The sequence below is a fragment of the Tamandua tetradactyla genome, chromosome 23 (assembly GCF_023851605.1).
Source record: "Tamandua tetradactyla isolate mTamTet1 chromosome 23, mTamTet1.pri, whole genome shotgun sequence".
NCBI lineage: Eukaryota > Metazoa > Chordata > Mammalia > Pilosa > Myrmecophagidae > Tamandua > Tamandua tetradactyla.
This window is the reverse complement of record NC_135349.1, coordinates 17,642,969-17,665,434: the sequence shown is the minus strand read 5'-3', so window position 1 is coordinate 17,665,434 and position 22,466 is coordinate 17,642,969. Positions and strand designations below refer to the sequence as shown.

The 22,466-nt window shown below is 39.6% G+C and overlaps 1 protein-coding gene across 3 annotated transcripts in view; it reads left to right on the top strand.

Moving 5' to 3' along the window:
• Positions 1 to 18,912: 18,912 nt before the first annotated feature.
• RABGEF1 (RAB guanine nucleotide exchange factor 1) overlaps positions 18,913 to 22,466 on the top strand; it is a 92,310-nt gene continuing 88,756 nt past the window's right edge. For 2 of the 3 annotated variants that reach the window (XM_077141026.1, XM_077141024.1), the window contains exon 1: positions 18,913 to 19,013. The gene's annotated coding sequence lies outside the window, so the exon portion shown is untranslated. The remainder of the gene's footprint in view (positions 19,014 to 22,466) is intronic. The other variant, XM_077141025.1, reaches the window with a different exon arrangement.

Below are 22,466 nucleotides of genomic sequence, written 5' to 3'. Positions count from 1 at the left end.
TCCTCTCCAGCACTTGTCATTTTCTGTTTTGTTGATAATGGCCATTCTGGTGGGTGTGAGATGATATCTCATTGTGGTTTTGATTTGCATTTCTCTAATGGCCAGGGACATTGAGCATCTCTTCATGTGCCTTTTGGCCATTTCTGTTTCCTCTTCTGATAGGTGTCTGTTCAAGTCTTTTTCCCATTTTGTAATTGGGTTGGTTGCCTTTTTATTGTTGTTGAGTTGAACAATCTCTTTATAAATTCTTGATACTAGACCTTTATCTGATATGTCATTTCCAAATACTGCTTCCCATTGTGTAGGCTGTCTTTCTACTTTCTTGATGAAGTTCTTTGATGCACAAACATGTTTAATTTTGAGGAGCTCCCATTTATTTATTTCCTTCTTCGGTGCTCTTGCTTTAGGTTTAAGGTCCATAAAACCGCCTCCAATTTTAAGTTTCATAAGATATCTCCCTACATTTTCCTCTAACTGTTTTATGGTCTTAGACCTAATGTTTAGATCTTTGATCCATTTTGAGTTAACTTTTGTATAGGGTGTGAGATACGGGTCTTCTTTCATTCTTTTGCATATGGATATCCAGTTCTCTAGGCACCATTTATTGAAGAGACTGTTCTGTCCCAGGTGACTTGGCTTGACTGCCTTATCAAAGATCAAATGTCCATAGATGAGAGGGTCTATATCTGAGCACTCTATTCAATTCCATTGGTCGATATATCTATCTTTATGCCAATATCATGCTGTTTTGACCACTGTGGCTTCATAATATGCCTTAAAGTCAGGCAGCACGAGACCTCGAGCTTCGTTTTTTTTCCTCAAGATGTTTTTAGCAATTCGGGGCACCCTGCCCTTCCAGATAAATTTGCTTATTGGTTTTTCTATTTCTGAAAAATAAGTTGTTGGGATTTTGATTGGTATTGCATTGAATCTGTAAATCAATTTAGGTAGGATTGACATCTTAACTATATTTAGTCTTCCAATCCATGAACACGGTACGCCCTTCCATCTATTTAGGTCTTCTGTGATTTCTTTTAACAGTTTTTGTAGTTTTCTTTATATAGGTTTTTTGTCTCTTTAGTTAAATTTATTCCTAAGTATTTTATTCTTTTAGTTGCAATTGTAAATGGGATTCGTTTCTTGATTTCCCCCTCAGCTTGTTCTTTACTAGTGTATAGAAATGCTACAGATTTTTGAATGTTGATCTTGTAACCTGCTACTTTGCTGTACTCATTTATTAGCTCTAGTAGTTTTGTTGTGGATTTTTCCGGGTTTTCGACGTATAGTATCATATCGTCTGCAAACAGTGATAGTTTTACTTCTTCCTTTCCAATTTTGATGCCTTGTATTTCTTTTTCTTGTCTGATTGCTCTGGCTAGAACCTCCAACACAATGTTGAATAATAGTGGTGATGGTGGACATCCTTGTCTTGTTCCTGATTTTAGGGGGAAAGTTTACAATTTTTCCCCATTGAGGATGATATTAGCTGTGGGTTTTTCATATATTCCCTCTATCATTTTAAGGAAGTTCCCTTGTATTCCTAGCTTTTGAAATGTTTTCAACAGGAAAGAATGTTGAATCTTGTCAAATGCCTTCTCTGCATCAATTGAGATGATCATGTGATTTTTCTGCTTTGATTTGTTGATATGGTGTATTACATTAATTGATTTTCTTATGTTGAACCATCCTTGCATACCTGGGATGAATCCTACTTGGTCATGATGTATAATTCTTTTAATGTGTTGTTGGATACAATTTGCTAGAATTTTATTGAGGATTTTGGCATCTATATTCATTAGAGAGATTGGTCTGTAGTTTTCTTTTTTTGTAATATCTTTGCCTGGTTTTGGTATGAGGGTGATGTTGGCTTCATAGAATGAATTAGGTAGTTTTCCCTCCACTTCGATTTTTTTGAAGAGTTTGAGGAGAGTTGGTACTAATTCTTTCTGGAATGTTTGATAAAATTCACATGGGAAGCCATCTGGTCCTGGACTTTTCTTTTTAGGAAGCTTTTGAATGACTAATTCAATTTCTTTACTTGTGATTGGTTTGTTGAGGTCATCTATTTCTTCTTGAGTCAAAGTTGGTTGTTCATGTCTTTCCAGGAACCCATCCATTTCAACTAAATTGTTGTATTTATTAGCGTAAAGTTGTTCATAGTATCCTGTTATTACCTCCTTTATTTCTGTGAGGTCAGTAGTTATGTCTCCTCTTCCATTTCTGATCTTATTTATTTGCATCCTCTCTCTTCTTCTTTTTGTCAATCTTGCTAAGGGCCCATCAATCTTATTGATTTTCTCATAGAACCAACTTTTGCTCTTATCGATTTTCTCTATTGTTTTCAATTTCATTTATTTCTGCTCTAATCTTTGTTATTTCTTTCCTTTTGCTTGCTTTGGGATTCGTTTGCTGTTCTTTCTCCAGTTCTTCCAAGTGGACAGTTAATTCCTGCATTTTTGCCTTTTCTTCTTTTCTGATATAGGCATTTAGGGCAATAAATTTCCCTCTTAGCACTGCCTTTGCTGCGTCCCATAAGTTTTGATATGTTGTGTTTTCATTTTCGTTCGCCTCGAGGTATTTATTAATTTCTCTTGCAATTTCTTCTTTGATCCACTTGTTGTTTAAGAGTGTGTTGTTGAGCCTCCATGTATTTGTGAATTTTCTGGCACTCCGTCTATTATTGATTTCCAACTTCATTCCTTTATGAGCCGAGAAAGTGTTGTGTATGATTTCAATCTTTTTAAATTTGTTAAGACTTGCTTTGTGACCTAGCATATGGTCTATCTTTGAGAATGATCCATGAGCACTTGAGAAAAAGGTGTATCCTGCTGTTGTGGGATGTAATGTCCTATAAATGTCTGTTAAGTCTAGCTCATTTATAGTAATATTCAGATTCTCTATTTCTTTATTGATCCTCTGTCTAGATGTTCTGTCCATTGATGAGAGTGGTGAATTGAAGTCTCCAACTATTATGGTATATGTGTCTATTTCCCTTTTCAGTGTTTGCAGTGTATTCCTCACGTATTTTGGGGCATTCTGGTTCGGTGCGTAAATATTTATGATTGTTATGTCTTCTTGTTTAATTGTTCCTTTTATTAGTATATAGTGTCCTTCTTTGTCTCTTTTAACTGTTTTACATTTGAAGTCTAATTTGTTGGATATTAGTATAGCTACTCCTGCTCTTTTCTGGTTGTTATTTGCATGAAATATCTTTTCCCAACCTTTCACTTTCAACCTATGTTTATCTTTGAGTCTAAGATGTATTTCCTGTAGACAGCATATGGAAGGATCCTGTTTTTTAATCCATTCTGCCAATCTATGTCTTTTGATTGGGGAATTCAGTCCATTGACATTTAGTATTATTACTGTTTGGATAATATTTTCCTCTAACATTTTGCCTTTTGTATTATATATATCATATCTGACATTCCTTCTTTCTACACTCTTCTCCATACCTCTCTCTTCTGTCTTTTCGTATCTGACTCTAGTGCTACCTTTAGTATTTCTTGCAGAGCAGGTCCCTTGGTCACAAATTCTCTCAGTGACTTTTTGTCTGAGAATGTTTTAATTTCTCCCTCATTTTTGAAGGACAATTTTGCTGCATATAGGAGTCTTGGTTGGCAGTTTTTCTCTTTTAGTAATTTAAATATATCATCCCACTGTCTTCTAGCTTCCATGGTTTCTGCTGAGAAATCTACACATAGTCTTATTGGGTTTCCCTTGTATGTGATGGATTGTTTTTCTCTTGCTGCTTTCAAGATCCTCTCTTTCTTTTTGACCTCTGAAATTCTAACTAGTAAGTGCCTTGGAGAATGCCTATTTGTGTCTAATCTCTTTGGGGTGCGCTGCACTTCTTGGATCTGTAATTTTAGGTTTTTCATAAGAGTTGGGAAATTTTCAGTGATAATTTCTTCCATTAGTTTTTCTCCTCCTTTTCCCTTCTCTTCTCCTTCTGGGACACCCACAACATGTATATTTGTGCGGTTCATATTGTCCTTGAGTTCCCTGATACCCTGTTCAAATTTTTCCATTCTTTTCCCGATAGTTTCTGTTTCTTTTTGGAATTCAGATGTTCCATCCTCCAAATCACTAATTCTATCTTCTGTCTCTTTAAATCTATCATTGTAGGTATCCCTTGTTTTTTCCATCTTTTCTACTTTATCCTTCACTTCCATAAGTTCTGTGATTTGTTTTTTCAGTTTTTCTATTTCTTCTTTATGTTCAGCCCATGTCTTCTTCATGTCCTCCCTCAATTTATCGATTTTGTTTTTGAAGAGGTTTTCCATTTCTGTTCGTATATTCAGCATTAGTTGTCTCAGCTCCTGTATCTCATTTGAACTATTGGTTTGTTCCTTTGACTGGGCCATATTTTCAATTTTCTGAGTGTGATCCGTTATCTTCTGCTGGCGTCTGGGCATTTAGTCAGATTTCCCTGGGTGTTGGACCCAACAGGTTGAAAGATTTTTCTGTGAAATCTCTGGGTTCTGTTTTTCTTATCCTGCCCAGTAGGTGGCGCTCGTGGCACACGTTTGTCTGCGGGTCCCACCAGTAAAAGGTGCTGTGGGTCCTTTAACTTTGGAAAACTCTCGCCATGGGGCAGGTTCGCCAGCCGAAGCGGCTTGGAAGAGGGCCAGCTGGCCCGGGGGTCCGAACGCGGGGAGGGTCGCCGGCCGCCGCAGCCCGTGACAGTGCCCGTCCGAATTTCCTAGTCGGCCCAGGGCGCCAAGCGTGGCGGGAGGGCACCAGCCGCTGCGGCCCGGGAAAGTGCACCATTCCCAGCCAGACCGGGGAGTCACGTGTTTGGAAGGGACCCCCCCAGTCACCGTTCTCTGCACCCTGGGGGTTTCCAATCCAATTCTCTCAGTTGGTCCGGGGGGCCGTGCGTGTTGGGGGCGCCAGTCACTGCGGCTTGAGGAGACCGCCTGTCCAATTGTCCCAGCTGGCCCGGGAAGGAGGAAGGGAGGGATTCCGGCCACTTGCTGTCCCGCCCGGGGAACCCTGCGCTGCTCGGCGATCTCACCGAAGCGTGTTCTCTCAGCCAGTCAGCCGTTCCAGGATGGGGTACGCTGTCTTTTTTTATCTCTGTCGTGGCTCCAGGAGCTGTTCTGTATCATTTCTACTCCCCTAGTAGCTGTTCTGGAGGAGGAACTAAGATCCACGCGTCTTACTAAGCCGCCATCTTCTCCGGAAGTCTTAATTCAATTTTTTACTTGTGATTGGTTTGTTGAGTTTGTCTGCTTCTTCTCGAATCAATGTTGGTTGTTCATGCCTTTCTAGGAAGTTGTCCATTTCATCTACATTGCCTAGTTTATTAGCATAAAGTTGTTCATAATATCCTCTCATTGCCTCCTTTATTTCTGCAGGGTCAGTGGTTATGTCTCCTCTTCCATTTCTGACTTTATTTATTTGCATCCTCTCTCTTCTTTTTCTCAACCTTGCTAAGGGTCCATCAATCTTATTGATTTTCTCACAGAACAACTTCTGATTTTGTTGATTTTCTCAGTTGCTTTCATGTTCTCAATTTCATTTATTTCTGCTCTAATCTTCGTTATTTCTTTCCTTTTGCTTGCTTTGGGGTTAGTTTGCTGTTCTTTCTCTAGTTCTTCCAAGTGAACAGTTAATTCTCTGATTTTTGCTCTTTCTTCTTTTTTGATATAGGCATTTAGGGTAATAAATTTCCCTCTTAGTGCTGCCTTTGCTGCATCCCATAAATTTGATATGTTGTTTTCATTTTCATTTGCCTTGAGATAGTTACTGATTTCTCTTGCAATTTCTTCCTCAACCCACTGGTTGTATAAGAGTGTGTTGTTGAGCCTCCATATATTTGTGAATTTTCTGGCACTCTGCCTATTATTGATTTCCAACTTCATTCCTTTATGATCCAAGAAAGTGTTTGGTATGATTTCAATCTTTTTTTACATTTATTGAGACTTGCTTTGTGACCCACCATTTGGTCTATCCTTGAGAATGATCCATGAGCACTTGAGAAAAATGTGTATCCTGCTGTTGTGGAGTATAATGTTCTATGAATATCTGTTCAGTCTAGTTTGTTTATTGTATTATTCAAATTCTCTTTTTCATTATTGATCCTCTGTCTAGATGTTCTGTCCATTGATGAGAGTGGGGAATTGAGTCTCCAACTATTATGGTAGATGCATCTATTTCTCTTTTCAGTGTTTGCCTCATGTATTTTAGAGCACTCTGGTTCAGTGCATAAATATTTATGATTGTTATGTCTTCTTGTTGAATAGTCCCTTTTGTGAATACATGGTGCCCTTCTTTGTCCCCTTTAATTGTTTTTCATTTGAAGTCTAATTTGTTGGACATTAGTATAGCTACTCCTGCTCTTTTCTGATTATTATTTGAATGAAATATCTTTTCACAAACTTTCACTTCCAACCTGTGTTTGTCCTTGGGTCTAAAATACATCTCTTGTAGACAGCATATAGATGGGTACTGTTTTCTAATCCATTGTGCCAGTCTATGTCTTTTGATTGGGGATTTTAATCCACTAACATTTAGTGTTATTACTGTAAGGGCATTACTTGCTTCTACCATTTTGCTTTTTTGGATTTTATATGTTATATATAATTTTTCTTTTTACCTTTACTGATAGTCTTCATTTCTACACTCTTCTCCACACCTCTCTCTCCTATCTTTCCCTATCTGTCTCTAGTGCACCCTTTAGTATTTCTTGCAGAGACAATCACTCGGTCACAAATTCCTTCAGTGATTTTTTTGCCTAAAAATGTTTTAATTTCCCCCTCATTTTTGAAGGACAGTTTTCCTGGATATAGAATTCTGAGGTGTCAATGTTTCTCTTTTAGTATCTTAAATATATCATACCACTGTCTTCTCACCTCCATGGTTTCTGTTGAGAAATCTACACAGAGTAATATTTGACTTCCCTTGTATGTGATGGATTGCTTTTCTCTGGCTCCTATCAAAATTCTCTTTTTCTTTGACATCTGACATTCTGATTACTAAGTGTCTTGGAGTATGTCTATTTAGATATAGCCTGTTCGGGATACACTGCACATCTTGGATCTATAATTTTAAAACTTTCATAAGAGTTAGAAAATTTTCAGTGAATATTTCCTCCATTAGTTTTTCCCCTCCTTTTTCCTTCTCTTCTCCTTTTGGGACACCCACAACATGCATATTCATGCACTTCATGCTGTCATTCAATTCCTTGAGTCCCTGCTCATATTTTTCCATTCTTTTCCCTATATTTTCTTTTGCTTGTAGGATTTCAGATGTCCCATCCTCCAGTTCACTAATCCTATCTTCTGCTTCCTGAAGCCTAACATTGTAGGTTTCCATTGTTTTTTTCATCTCTTCTCCTGTGCCTTTCATTCCCATTAGTTATGTGATTTGTTTTTTCAGACTTTCGATTTCTTCTTTTTGTTCATCCCTTGTGTTCTTTATGTCCTCCCTCAATTCATTGATTTGATTTTTGATGAGATTTTTCATGTCTGTTTGAACATCCTGAATTAATTGTTTCAACTCCTGTATCTCATTTGAATTGTTGATTTGTTCCTTTGACTGGGCCATATCTTCAATTTTCCTAGTATGATTTGATATTTTTTGCTGGCATCTAGACATTTAATTACCTTAATTAGTTTATTCTGGAGGTTGTTTTACTTCTTTTACCTAGGGTTTTCTTGTTGGATGACTTTGTTGTCTATCTGTTCTTTGATATTCAGTTTAGCTTATTCTAGACCTCCAGCATAGGTTTTGTTTAACAGATCAGAATTTTTCAGTTCTTGTTTTCTTGTTTCTTGCCCTGCCTGTATGGTGCCTTTTGTTATTTTTTTCCCCTTAGGAGGGTCTACTTAGATATTATAGACCTCAGAGTTTCCCAGACCAGACTGGCCTCCTCTCAGGAGGAAAGTCATTTGCATGAGTTTTCCTTAAAGGTGAGACCCAGCAGTTTGAAACACTTTCCTATGAAGCCCCTAAACTCTGTTTTTCCTACCCTGCCCAGTATGTGGTGCTTGTCTGCCTTTGGGTCCCACAAGCATAAAGTGATGCAGTACCTTTAATTTCAGCAGACTCTCCCTACTGGGGGTGTGGTTGAGACAGAGGAGAGGTTGTAATCTGGCTTTAATCCGTTCAGTTTTCCCGACCCTGGGTTCTCAATTCCTTGAGGGAGGGAGTCCACATAAGCTGCCCCTCCTCTCCTGGGGAAGGCACAGCCTCTAGGGAATTACTTCCTTTCACCTGATCAGCCTCTTTGTCAGACAAACTTAACTCTGCCCTTGCCTCAGGCATTTGGAGCATGAGAAGCCCTACAGTTGTATACAAAGAGGAGTCAAGCTGTAGAAACATAGCCAAAAAAAGATAAGAAAAGAAAAGAAAAAAAAGTCCTTTTCAGATCAGGACCCCCCACCCTTCCTCAGGTTTGCCAATCAAGAGCTTAAGTTGGTATGTTGCTCTGTTTATCTCCAGGTCCTATGTGCCCAGACCCTTTTAGATATTTTGTGCTGTTTGATTAAAAAAGAATTGGTTTTTCAGACTTCCGGGCCAAGATGGCATTTAACAATGTGCACGTTTTAGTTCGTCCTCCAGAACAACTACTAAATAACCAGAAACAGTACAGAACAGCTCCTGGGGCCATGTCAGAGACCGGACACACAGCGTACCCCAGTCTGGACCAGCTGGACCGGCTGTGAGCCTCCCAGAACAGTGAGTTCCCCAAGCCGCTGTTGCCGGTGCCCCTCCCGACAGGTTGCTTCCCAGAGGGGAAAGGAAAGAGACTTGACCAGCAGCAGGGGCTGACCTCGATTAAACGCCAATTGTGGAATTAACAAATTCTGACTACTAAAAATAGGCCCCCAGATCAGGTGAACCTGGTCAAAGCAGAGGTCGCTCATTTTTGCCCCGGTGCCAAGGGGGCAGGGCTGATGGAGAGGGGAGGAAAAAAAATACAGAAACAGAGGTTTTAGTGGCTGTGTTTCTACAAAGGCTTGACTGCCTTTGGATACAGTGGCAGGGCTTCTCAGGCTGCAACTGCCCCAGGCATAGGCTGAAACAGCTTGTTTGAGGGCTTGTCTGGAGCCTGTGCCTTCCCCAGGAGAGGGATGAAGCCCAACTCAGGTGGAATCCCTCCCTCAAGAAATTCAGACCCCAGGGCTTGGTATTTGAAGCCATTAAAACCAGCCTACAATCTCTCTTCTGTCTCTACCACATCCCCAGCAGGGAGAGTCTGCCAAAGCTAAAGGTGCCACATCATGTTATGCTGGTGGGACCTGCAGGCAGACAAGCACCACATACTGGGCAGGATAAGAAAAACAGAGTCCAGAGTCTTCACAGGAAAGTCTTTCAACCTGCTGGGTCTCACCCCCAGGCAAAACAGACGCAGGTGACTCTTTCCTCCTGATAAGAGGCCAGTTTGAACTGGGAAAATCCGGCTGAGGTCTATAATACCTAAGCAGACCCTCCTAAGGGTGGGGGAAAAAGGCACTATACAAGCAGGGCAAGAAACAAGAAAGCAAGGACTGAAAAATTATCCTCTGTTAAACAAAACCTAAGCTAGTGGTCCAGAAAAAGCTGAACTGAATGTCAAAAAACAGATAGACTACAAATTCATCCAGCAAGAAAACCCTAGGTAAAAGAAGTGAAAGCAATCTCCAGAATAAACTAATTAAGGCAATTAAATGCCTAGACTCCAGCAAAAAAAAACAAATCACACTAGGAAAATTGAAGATATGACCCAGTCAAAGGAACAAACCAACAATTCAAATGAGATACAGGAGATGAAACAATTCAGAATATACAAACAGACATGGAAAACCTCATCAAAAACCAAATCAATGAATTGAGGGAGGATATAAAGAAGGCAAGGGATGAACAGAAAGAAGCAATCACAAGTCTGAAAAAACAAATCACAGAACTTATGGTAATGAAAGGCATGGTAGAAGAGATGAAAAAGACAATGGAAATCTACAATGGTAGATTTTGAGAGACAGAAGATAGGGTTAGTGAACTGGAGGATGGAACATCTGAAATCTGACAAGAAACAGAAACTATAGGGGAAAAAATGGAAAAATATGAGCTGGGACTCAGGGAATTGAATGACAATATGAAGTGCACAAATATACATGTTATGGGTGTCCCAGAAGGAGAAGAGAAGGGAAAAGGAGGAGAAAAACTAATGGAGGAAATTATCACTGAAAATTACCCAACTCTTATGAAAGACTTAAAATTACAGATCCAAGAAGTGCAGCATACCCCAAAGAGAAAGATCCAAATAGATGCACTCCAAGACATTTAATCAGAATGTCAAAGGTCAAAGAGAAAGAATCTTGAAAGCAGCAAGAGAAAAGAAATCTATCACATACAAGGGAAACCCAATAAGACTATGCGTAGATCTCTCAGCAGAAACCATGGAGGCAAGAAGACAGTGGGATGATATATTTAAATTATTAAAAGAGAAAAACTGCCAACCAAGAATTCTACATCCAGCAAAATTGTCCTTCAAAAATGAGGGAGAAATTAAAATATTTTCAAACAAAAAAATCACTGAGAGGATTTGTGACCAAGAGACCAGTTCTGCAAGAAATACTAAAGGGAGCACTAGAGACAGATAATGAAAAGATAGAAAACCGGTGTGGAGAAGAGTGTAGAAAGAAAGACTATGAATAAAGGTAAAAAAAAGAAGGAAAATTAGATATGACATATAAAATCCAAAAGGCAAAATGGTAAAAGAAAGTACTACCCGTGCAGTCATAACGCTAAATGTTAATGGATTAAATTCCCCAATCAAAAGACATAGACTGGCAGAATGGATTAAAAAAGAGGACCCATTCATATGCTGTCTCTACTCAAAGGACATGAGGGCAAGGACACAAATAGACATTTGCACACAAATGTTTATAGCAGCATTATTTACAATTATCAAGAGATGGAAACAGCCAAAATGTCCATCAACAGACAGGTGGCTAAACAAACTGTGGCATGTACATATGATGGAATATTATGCAGCTTTAAGACAGAATAAAATTATGAAGTATGTAACAACATGGATGGACCTTAAGGCATTATGTTGAGTGAGATTAGCCAAAAACAAAAGGATAATTACTGTATGGTCTCAGTGATATTAACTGACATTAGTGAATAAACTTGGAATATTTCATTGGTAACAGAGATCATCAGGAGATAGAAATTGCGTAAGATATTGGGTAATTGGAGTTGAAGGGATACAGATTGTGCAACAGGACTGAATATAAAAACTCAGAAATGGACAGCACAATATTACCTAACTGTAATACAATTATGTTAAAACACTGAATGAATGTGAGTATGATAGAGGGAGGAGGGCTGGGGGCATAAATGAAATCAGAAAGAAAGAAAGACGATAAAGATTGAGATGGTATAATCTAGGAATGCCTAGAGTGTATAATGATAGTGACTAAATGTACAAATTTAAAAAATGTTTTTGAATGAGGAAGAACACAGGAATGTCATTACTGCAGGGTGCTGAAAATAGATGGTAATTAATATTTTAAAATTTCAACTTATGTGTGAGATTAAAGCAAAAAATGTTTATTTGGTACAAAATTTATATTTTGACTAGTGCATTTCCTAATATAACTTATGTAGATAGTTGGGTGAACAACATAAGTACATGGAACCTTGGGTAGGACATGAGATTTTTTTTTTTTTTGGTTTCTCCAGAGTGATGCCCCGATGAGTCCCAGAGTGATTTGATCAGTGAGTGGAAAAGTATTTGCAAAATCCCCTTCGGGAAATGGTGAGAACGGGGGAAAATTCAACCTCCCCATGTTGAATTCTTCATATTCTCACAAGCACTGTGGACTACAAAGCTATAGTCTGAGCTCCCAGTCTTGGGGTTTGTTCATATGAAACTTAACCCCACAAAGGATAGGTCAAGCCTACTTAAAATTAGGCCTAAGAGTCACCCCCAAGAGAGCCTCTTTTGTTGCTCAGATGTGGCCTCTCTCTCCAGCCAACACAACAAGCAATCTCACCACCCTCCTCCTGTCTACGTGGGACATGACTCCCAGGGGTGTGGACCTTCCTGGCAACGTGGGACAGAAATCCTAGAATGAGCTGAGACTCAGCATCAAGGGATTGAGAAAAACTATAGAATGAGGGGAGACCCAGCATGAAAGGATTGAGAAAACCTTCTCAACCAAAAGGGGGAAGAGTGAAATGAGACAAAGTGTCAGTGGCTGAGAGATTCCAAACAGAGTCGAGAGGTTATCCTGGAGGTTATTCTTACGTATTAAGTAGATATCACCTTGTTATCCAAGATGTAATGGAGAGGCTGGAGGGAACTGCCTGCAAATGTAGAGCTGTCTTCCAATAGCCATGTTTCTTGATGATGATTGTATAATGATGCAGCTTTCACAGTGGGATTGTGGGATTGTGAAAACCTTGTGTCCGATGCTCCTTTAATCTACCTTGTCAATAGATGAGTAGAGCATATGGAATAAAAATAAATAATAGTGGGAACAAATGTTAAAATAAATTTAGATTGAAATGCTAGTGATCAATGAAAGGGAGGGGTAAGGGGTATGGTATATGAATTTTTTTCTGTTGTCTTTTCATTTCTTTTTCTGAATTGATGCAAATGTTCTAAGAAATGATCTTGATGATGAATATGCAACTATGTGATGATAGTGTGAGTTACTGATTATATAACGAGAACGAAATCATCATATGATAAGAATGTTTGTGTTTGTATGTGGTTATGTATCAGAAATAAAAAATAAATTAATTTTAAATGTAAAAAAAAAAGAAGAACTGGTTTTGTTGTTTTTGTTTTTCCTTTTTCCATCAGCCCTTTCCTTTTTCCAACAAAAACCAGTAACCTGAACTTTTACTTGAAGTTCAGGTGAGCTGGGGGTCTATCTTTAGTCATCAGAATTTGTTAATTAATTCCACAAATGGAGCTTGGTTGAGCTCAGCCCCTTGCTGTTAGTAAAGTCTCTTTCCATTCCCTCTGGGATGCAGCCTATGGGATCAGGGCGCCATCCTCTGTGGCTTGGGGAACTCATGATTCTAGGTGGAATTGCAGCCAGAGCAGCTTGTTTAGACTGGGTACACTGTGTGTCCGGTTACTGATGTGGCCCCACCAGTTGTTTTGTACTGTTCTTGGCTGTTTACTAGCTGCTCTGGAGGATGAACTAAATCCCACACCTCACTAAGCCATCATCTTGGATCCTCCTCTCCTACAATTTGGTTTTGTAAGGAAATAGTATCCTTATTCTTAGCAAACACTAAAATATATAGGAGTCATGGAACAGAATGCCTGCAACACAGAGTGAGATTAAGCTGGGCCAATTTTTGAACTGGGTAAAAGATATATGCGGGGTTTTTGTATTATTCTTGCAATTTTCCTAGACATTTGAAATTACATTGAGAAGAGTTAAAAAACTGTATATGATGAACCATTTAGCAGTATTGCTTGTGGCAGAGATTATGGGAGGCTATGTAATATAAAGTCATTGGGACATGACAGATTTTTCTGTGTTCAAGGAGGGCAAAAGAGACCAAGATTCTCTTTCCATGTTGTTCTAGTTTGCTAGCTGCCAGAATGGAATATACCAGAAACAGAGTGGCTTTTTAAAAGGGGAATTTAATATGTTGCTAGTTCACAGTTCTAAGGCTGAGAAAATGTCCCAATTAAAGCAAGGCTGTATAAATGTCCAAATTAAGGCACCAAGAAGAGGTTACCTTTACTCAAGAAAGGCCAATGGGTTCAGCATTTCTCTCTCAATTGGGAAGGCACATGGTGAACACGGCGACAGTCTGCTGGCTTTCTCTTCCAGCTTCTTGTTTCATGAAGCACCCGATGGGGCAATCTCCTTCTTCATCTCCAAAGGTTGCTGGCTAGTGGACTCTGTGATTCTCTTGGCCTCATGGCTCTGCTCGGCTCTGCTTTGGCTTTCTCGTCATTCTCAAAAAGCACTTTCTGCTTCATGGTTCTGTGGTGTTCTGAAGCTTTCTCCAAAATACTTCTTCTTTTATAGGATTCCAGTAAACCAATCAATACCCACTTAGAATGGATGGAGACTAAACATCTAATTTAGTTTAATACCCATAGTTGATTAAGTCACATCTCTATGGAGACAACCTAATTAAGTTTCCAACCTATTATACTGAATAGGGATTAGGAGAAACCATTGTTCTCACAAGATTGTTTAGGATTAAAATATTGCCTTTTTTACAGTACATAAATCCTTTCAAACCTGCACACGTGTCCAATATCATGGAATTTTTTTTTTTTTTTTTTTTTTTTTTAAAGAGAAAGGGAGGAAGGGAAGGAAAGACAGAGAAGGAAGGAAGGATGGAAGGAAGGAAGGGAAACATCTTTAAACATTTTCTTGTTTTATTATATTTTGTTTGTTTGTTTGTTTTTTTTTACATGGGCTGGGGCCGGGAATCGAACCGGGGTCCTCCGGCATGGCAGGCAAGCACTCTTGCCCGCTGAGCCACCGCGGCCCGCCCGTAATTTTTGAGGTCTCTGTTGAGGACCAATCTAAAGATAGTGGGTGAGATTATAATAATAGCACACAGAAAATACAAAGAAGAAAATAACAATTGCTAACTTTGGAGAGTGCTGTTCCAGAGCTTTCTCCATGCAGATAAACATACAGATAGATAAACTGACAGACAGTGATGTGCTGACCATTAACTCTTACCCTTCCCCCTCTTCAGATCAGGTTTGAACCTTACGCTTCAGGGCTTACTGGAAGTCTTGCTTCTCCCCTGGGGTGAATCTTGATTAGGCTAAGGCAAATAAGATGATGACTGCAGTGACAGGCTTAGAAATGGCCATGCACACCTTTTTTTTTAAATAAAAAAGAAAAGAGAAAGGGAGGGGAATAAGAAGACTTTATATGATTGTTTTTGCATAATGAACCCAAGAAAATAATGTGATTATCTGTCTGGGGAAGTGGGAAACAGGGCAGATGACTGGGGGATAGAGAAGGTCAGGGGTAGGAGATAGCCTTTTTACCATATACTTTAAATAAAATAAAATAAAATAAATCCCTCTTAAGTAAAAGAATTAGGCATATTTTATGACTTGAGGGGAAGTCTCTTGGGGAAGTCTGGAAACCTTTTTCTTGTTTTAAAATGGGACACAGGATCCAGAATAGATAAGAGCTCTTATAATTTAATAAGAAAACAAACAATCCAATAAAAAGTGGGCAAAAGGTTTGAAAAGACACTTGAGAAAAGAAGATATACAAATGGCCAATAAGCATAGAAAAAGATGCCCATCATTAATCATCTGGTAACTGAAAATTAAAACCAAAATAAGAAACCAGTATACATCCATGAGAATAGGTAAACTTTTAAAAGATGGTCAATACACTTGTTGGCAAGGATATGGAACAACTGGAACTCTTAAACATTGGTGGTAGAAATTCAAAATAGTACAACCATGTTGCAAAATTATTTGACAGGTTTTTATAAACATACACTACCTTATAACTGCTATTCCACTCTTATGTGTTTACCTGAAAGAAACAGAAATATTTTATACAAATGCTTATTGAGAGAATCAATCAAAGAAATTACTCATGAATTTAAAAAATGGGTTGTGCCTCTCCTCCCTCTTGAATTATCTGACCAGTAAACTTTTGATATAATTGGTTCAGAAAACTCCATATCTTTTTCTCTCCAATGTTGCTTTACAGTTTACCCATGGTAAAACTGACATACAATAAATGGTACCCAATTTAAAGTGTATAGTTTGTTGATCAATTTGATGTATAGCCTGTCAAACCACAAAGATAATGAACATATTCATTATTCTTTCTCGGTGTCTGCAAAAAGGACACCGAGAAAGTAAAAAGATAACCTAGAGAATGGGAGAAAAAAACTGGAAATCATGTATCTGATAAGGGTTTAATATCCAAAAAATAAAAAGAACTCCTTCAATTCAACAATAAAAAAAACCAACAAACTGATTAGAAAATGGGCAAAGGACTTGAGTAGACATTTTCCCAAAGAGGATATGCAAATGGCCAATAAGAATAGAAAAAGATGCTCAATATTATTAGTCATTACAAAAATGCAAATGCAAATACCTACTAGGACGGCTGTTATTAAAGCAATAGAAAAAAAGTGTTGGCAAGTATGTGGAGAAATCAGAACTCTTGTGCATTGCTGGTAGTAATGTAAAATTATCTAGCTATTCTACTTCTAGATATATATTCCACAAAACTGAAAGCAGGGACTAAAGCAGATACTTAAACACCAATTTCATAGCAGCATTATTCTCAATTGCAAAAAGGTGGAAACAACCCAAATGTTCATCAACAGATGAATGGATAAAGAAAATGTATATCCATACAATGGAATACTATCCATCTATAAAAGGAAATGTACTGATACATGCTACAACATGGATGAACCTGGAAAACATTATGCTAAGTAAAGGAAGCCAGAAGCAAAAGAACAAATAATATATGACTCCACTTATATATCTAGAATATGTACATTCATAGAAACAGAAAGTAGTAGAGGTTGCCAGGGGCTGGGAATAGGAAGTTATTGCTTAACAGTTAAAGAGTTTTATTTGGGCTGATGAAAAATTTTTGATAATGGAATATAGTGATGGTTGCACAACAAACACTAAAAAATTACTTGTAAAACTAATTAGCGTTACTGAATTATACACTTAAAGGTGGTTAAAATGAAAATTGTTACATGTATTCCCAAATCAATTTTTAAAAACTGTTTTCTGCCTCTTTCTAATTCCTCTCTCCTTTCTCTTTCCATACCTACCCCTGCCCCAGCATCCCCATGGATGCATCCCCCAAAATTGATCTGATTGCTATTACCATGGATTATTTTGCATTTACTAAAATACATAGTATGCATGTTTTTCACTTGGTATAATTATACTGACATGTATATGTTATTGCACATATCAAGAATGAGGTCATTTTTGTCTGACAAGTTGTATTCTGTGGTATGAATATATCACAACTTGTTTAGCCATTCATTCACTAGTTGATAGCTACTTGGGTTTTTCTCATGATAAAGTGGCTATGAGCATTTGTGTACAACTTTTTGTATGGGCATGTTTTCATTGTCTTTTGGGTAAATACCTAGGTGTAGAATGGCTGGTTCATGGTAAGTCTAGCTGTAACATTTTGAGAAACTGCCAAACCGTCCTTCAGAATGCTGTATTTTCACCAGCAGCCTATGAGAGTTACAGTTGTTTCACATCCTTGTAAACACCTGGAATAGTCACATTCTAATCAATATATAGAGGTATCTCACTGTAATTTTAATTGCATTTTCCTCATGATTGCCGATGTTGAGTATCTTTTAATGTTTATTACCTGAATATTTTTTTCTCGGTGAAGGATCTGTTTAAATATTTTACCCCATTAAAAAAAAAACTTTTTATCACTGAGTTTTGAGAGGTCCTTATATATTCTAGATATATTTATTGGATATATTTTATGCAAATATTTTCCTCCTGTTTGTGGCTTTTCATTTTTGTTTCTCATCTTAGTAAAAGTCAGGAACCTCCAACCAGGAGTCATCCTTTACTTTTTCCTTATACCCCTATAGTCTGTTCTCAGCCTTGCAAACTGTTAGATCATGTCCCCTGTTCAAAACTCTCTGATGGATTCCTAACTCAGGTTAAATGCCAAAATTCTCACCAATAAGACCCTATAAGATCTGGTGACCTTTCAATCTCTTTCACCGACCACTCCTCATTCACTCTGCTAGTTAGTCTGAGAGACTTTGCACCTGCCTTGTGCCTAGAGCATTTTTACTCTCACATTTATTTAGTTGACTCTCGCACCACCTTGTTCAAATGTCATGTGAGGCCCCCTCCCAGTCCACTCAAATACTACCGACTTCCCTGTTGTATTTCCTACCCCAGTTCCCTGCATTTTCTCCTTACCAATTATCACCATCTCACTATAAATAACGTATCATTCATTGGCTCCTCCACTTCTCTCTAGAATAAAAATCCTAAGCACGAGTACTTTTGTCTTTTATATTGTTGTACCCTCAGCGAGGCGCTTAGGAAAAAAACCGAGGAACGAATCAATTAATCCTCACTTTGTAAATAATGAACAAAGAAAGAAATTTGTCCTGCCCAAGACCAGATAGGCTGCAATTAGCAACGCTGGGATTCCAACCCAGGTCTGTCTCCAAGAACACAGCAATGTATTCTACATTTTTTGTTTGTTTGTTTCTCCAGTGACTGCATATTATGTCATACTTAGCACTCAGGATACAGAGGCTGTTGGTATTTAGCTGCTGCTTCCGACATTTCCGAAATGGGAATCAACGAGAACCTGATTCCGCTTGTGACTTAACCACTGATGGTGTGATATATCTAATTTATTTAGGCTTTTCTTGGTTTCAGTAACGCTGAGCTGTTCAAAAGGCTTTGGGATTGACCGATCTCTTTAAAATTCTGTAGTTCTGAACACTGTAAAATCCTAAGATCCAAGAAGGAATGGGATTCATTCGTTTTTCAAGCGGCCTCCTCTTCGAGCTGGGACACCCCTCTCGCACAGCCTTTCCTGCCATGGTTCCGCTATCCACGCTTCCACAGCAGCCTGAGGACCAGGCGGCCCGGAGAGGTAGAGTCGCTCTCAGGCCACCCAGAATCGGAACCCGGAAGCAGAGACTGGGGAAAAGACTGGATAACACCGCATTCTCCACCTGCTCCCGAACGCCACGGGTCGGCGCTCCAGCGCGTCCCCTTCCCCTTGTCCCCCGGGGTTGTCTGTGGGGTCCCACACGCCCACCTCTGAGCTTCGCCCCACCCTGCACAGGCCTCAGATCTGCAACAGCACCCGAGACCGAAGTCTTCGGGTTTCGGAAGTGACGTGTGCGGGCGTGCGTGCGTCGCGTACGTGCGCTCGCGGCGCTGGGGGCGGGGCGGGAGAGCGGGAGGGCGGGCGTGAGGGAGAGGAGTGGACTGGCCGAGCCCGAGCCCACTCGGCTAGCTACGCGGAGAGAGTTGCGGTCCAGGCGCCCGTGGAACCGCAGACCAGGTACGGAGCGGACGGACTGGGCCTGACGCGGTGCAGTTTTTCAGTTCCCGGCAGAGGAGCGGCGGCCTGGGCCGGTGGCTGCTGGGTCACCCGTCCGTGCCATCCACCCGGCGGGGGCCGGTTAACTTCGGTGCCTCCTGCGTCTTCCGTCCCACCCCAGACCCCCGGCAGTCCTGCCAGCCGCGAGGCCGTCGCCGGTTCCCTTAATCCTCTAAATGTTCAGCCTGCCCATTCGGGCAGTTGTCGCCAAGTTCAGCCCGGCCGGGCCCAGTCCGGCCCGAGCTCTGACAGACTGACGCTTATCATTTCCCGGCCGCCTCCTACCCCCATCCACCCCTCCGGGTCGGCTTTTCTCTGCCCATCTCCCTCCTCACCGTCCAGTCCGCCGAGTCTAAAGGGACACCTGTGGTAGCGGCCGGTCAGGTCGTGCCCAGGGCCCTGCTGGGGACCCCTCAGAACCCGTCTGGATTCGAGGCCCGGACGCGGATCGCAGCCTGGTCTTGGCAGGGGCTCCGGGGCTTCACGAACCCGCGTTGGGCTTGGGGGACGGAAACGTCCGGAGCTGGGCGGGGGCTGTCCTGCGAGGCGAGGAAACTCGAAGACCGTGGTCCTAACTTTCGCCCGGTGGTTGAGGGCTAAGTGGTGGGGCTGAGATTCGGAGAAGTTCCAGCTTCCGAACCGTCTTGGAGGAGAGCAGAGGTGCCCATTGCGGAAGTTTAATAGAGGAGGATGGAAGGACCCGACCTCTTTAGGGACTAGGTCACGGACAGCTGGTGGTGGCTCAGCGCTGGTGACCAGTCTCTGTGGTTGAGAAATATGTCAGTGACGCAGGTGGGCTTATTTCTCCTTTGAGATCACATGTGAAAAATTACCAGGACGAGTTTACAGGATCACCTAGGAATAGTTTTGTTTTGTTATGCTTTGGTTTGTTTGAAGGGTGGGATCTGAAGAGATTTTTTTTAGGTTATGAAAAGTTTTACCAATAAAGCTTGACAGTGGTGCAAGAAGATTTGATTTTGTTAAGTCCATATAATGATAACCTTAACTTTTAAGAGTAAGTGGTTCTTAGGACTAAGATTTGTAAGTGTTCCGGGATTTGAATTTATGCTGACCTAAGAAGTCATGTTTTGCATTTTAGAAGTTTGCCAATTTAGCAGAGAGGAGCATTAAAGATAATTTCAATACAGTGTAAATGATGTGAGCTAAGATAGAACTATAGAGCCCTGAGGTGGGACACTTAAGCCATGCTTTGCTGTAGGATTTGGAGGATGAAAGAAGGGGTGGGAATATTTTCTTGAAGTGTCTTTCAGACTAGCAAAGTGGGTGGGAATTGGAACCAGAGAAGGGGTGGCCAGTAACTACAAGGAAATGGGAATTGTTGTAGTGTGAAGTACAGAGTTGAAAGTAGGAGAGTTAGGGGCAGACATGCAGAGTTAAAACCCAGGAATTTGGGATTTTACCTCCTGGTAATAGAACGAAGGAAGAATTTTTAGCAGGATCATTGTGTTTTTAAAATGGAATTTTATGTAGATTTTACAAACTCACTGCTATGGTGAGGATTGTGATCAATTTAGAGCTTGATTGTGTGCAATCTTGCATTTCAATCTTTTCTGCTTATTAGAGGTTTGAATTGAATGGTATATTCATTTGCTAATTGTTTCTTGGGGTAAGTGTCTTGGCACTTAATTTGTAAGATTCAGTCACCAGAAATTTTGCTTTTATCTTTGCATTCTCTCAAATTTAGGAAGTCCCAAGTGTTCGATAGTACTTTTTGACTTGATAAGAATAATTTTTTTTTATTTCAGATGTTGGTTTTCAATGAAAAAATTGATCAATACTTACTTATTTTAATATCAGCATATACAGTTAGGATCCTGTTTCATTTATTTGTGGCATTCTTTGGCTTAGAAATATAGAATCTCAATCTTGACAGTGTGAGTTTGTTTTCTGACACATTTTTTTATTAGTTGCAAAGTAAATACCTCTTTCCGAGATGACCCGTCCTAAAATGTAGGATATATGTGTGTGACATACTAGAAATAGAAATGCTATTAAGTGGCTTCTTAATTCGCGAATAAATTTATCGCTAAAAACAGGTGTTTAACTGTTTTAGAAGAGGATAAACATTTTGGAGCTTTATTAAAAACTAACCTCCCGTCATACTGTAGAAAGATGGTGTTTCACATGGGTGAAATGCCTTGAAACTGTTAAATAAACATTTATAGGAAACAGCAGTTGGTTGGCATATCTCAATCTCACATAATACTATTTCATTCATATTTTATCTGTTTGATATTTGAATAAAGTTCCTGAAATATTTTAAGAAAAGGTTGTGTTTGTATGATGCTGTTTTCAAGTTCCCTATGAGATTCCTGTTTTTTATGAAATTGCTGTCAGTAGGGTAGAAAGTTTAATTTTATTGTATAGTAGAACATTCTTACATGTTTCTGGTAGCATGGCTCACTTGTTTATGGTCATTCAGAGGGCCAAGAATCATAATTATGATGAATTAATTGGATAAATGTGTAGTTAAAAGTCCAAAATTATGATCAGAATGATAAATATGTGTTCATGAATGGGTAAAATATTACAAACTGAGGCAGTCTTAAGCTTTTTTAAAAAAAAGATGCAATATATAGACCACACAAGTGCATTTAAGTTGTTTCAGGTTTTTGCTATTAAAAATATTTTTTAAAGTAGACTTGCCATACACCATCTAATATTTCCACTGAATTTTTAAAAACTTTTTTATTGTATAGTATAACGTATATACAAAGCAAAGAAAGAACAAAACAATAGTTTTCAAAACACTCTTCAACAAGTAGTTACAGTACAGATCCCAGAGTTTGTCATGGACTACATGTTAAATCCTGTCTTCTTTATATAATTCCACCATCACCTGTGATCCCTCTCTGTAGGGGTGTTTGTTCTGTGGCCATTCTAACTTTTTCATGTTGGAAGGGTCTGTCAATAATATAGGGTAGGAAGATGGAACTATCTGATGTTCTGGAAAGGCTGGGCCCTGTAGGTTTCAGGGTTTACCTGGACCAGGGACCCATCTGGAGGTTGTAGGTTTCTGGAAAGTTACTCTAGTGCCTGGACCCTTGTGAAATCTTATATATTGCCCTAAGGTGTTCTTTAGGATTGGCTGGAATGATCCTGGTTGGGGTTTAGCAAGTTATGATAGGTAACAATGTCTAACTGAAGCTTGCTTAAGAGCAACCTCCAGAGTAGCCTCTTGACTCTATTTGAGCTCTCTCTGCCACTGATATTTACTTCTTTTCCCCTTTTGATCAAGATGGAATTGTTGATACCACAGTGCCAGGGCTGGGCTCATCCCTGGGAGTCATCTCCCATGTCGTCAGGGAGACTTTCACCCCTGAATGTCATGTCCCATGTAGTGGGGAGGGCAATGATTTCACTTTCACAGTTAGGCTTAGAGAGAGTGAGACC